Source organism: Orycteropus afer, unplaced genomic scaffold, assembly GCF_000298275.1.
Source record: "Orycteropus afer afer isolate SDZICR_OR568_19922 unplaced genomic scaffold, OryAfe1.0 scaffold00583, whole genome shotgun sequence".
NCBI lineage: Eukaryota > Metazoa > Chordata > Mammalia > Tubulidentata > Orycteropodidae > Orycteropus > Orycteropus afer.
This window is the reverse complement of record NW_006922170.1, coordinates 484,077-485,246: the sequence shown is the minus strand read 5'-3', so window position 1 is coordinate 485,246 and position 1,170 is coordinate 484,077.

Here is a 1,170-nt window from a genome sequence, read left to right as displayed (position 1 = left end):
CCACCAGCCACTCCTCAGAAGGAAGATTGGGCAGTCTACTTCCATAGTGATACTGCCTCAGAAACCCAAGGAGGAGTTGCTATGAGTCGGATCCAACCTGATGGTAGTGAGTTTTTTGAGTTTTAAAACTTCTAAGGAGCTCTGGTGGCACAGGGGATAATGCATTTGGCTTGTAACCAGAGGGACAATGGTTCAAACCCCCAGCTGCTCTGCACAAGGAAGATGTAGTGATCTCCTTTCTAAAGATTTACAGCCTTGGAAACCCAGTAGGAGTCACTGTGAGTTGGAATCAACTGAATAGCAGTGAGTTTGGTTTGTTTTCTTGTTTAAAATTTGTATTTCTTGTAGTGAAGATTGATTCATAATTGAAGTTTATGAATGTCATGGATCACTTGTTTATTGCTGCTTTCCTGTGTTAAAATTTTGGTGTTTTTAATAAGAAATAATACTTGACTGCTAACCAGAAGGCTGGCGGTTCAAGCCCACCAGCCACTCCTCGGAAGGAAGGTTGGGCAATCTACTTCCGCAGTGATACCAACTTGGAAACCTAAAAGGGGTCCCTATGAGTCGGGTCTGACTCGATGGTACATAACAACAACAACATTCTGGAATCTCTTTTATGGTCCGTCCACAACAAGATAACATGCATTAGAGTAGGGGTTGTCTTGGAAATGGGATGATTCCCATAGTGGACTGTTGTTGTTGTTGTTGGGGGCTAGATGAGGCTCTGGGAGGCATGCTCAGGGCCAGACACTCCCAAGATGAGTCTCAGCCTGGAGAGACTGACCCTGGACTGGTGACCAGCTCTTAATCATTATTCTGGGATTGTGAGTAAACTGGAGAGAAATCCCCACCTGGTGCAGGACTGGAAAGTGTTTTGGTCTGTTTTCCTGTGCACTTGAACGCATGCGCTGATTATGTATTTTATTCATGTCATTTCCAGGAAGTTCCTTTGAAGGAACATGTCAACAAGCCATCATTCTAGCATTTTGCCTTGGGTGGGAGGAGCCAGAGCTCACTTCATGCAAAGGACGCTGTTGTTGTTGTTGTTGTTGTTATGTGCCATCGAGTCGACCCCGACTCATAGCGACCCCTCCTTGGGTTTCCGAGGCAGTATCACTACGGAAGTAGGATTGCCCAACCTTCCTTCCGAGGAGTGGCTGGTGGGTT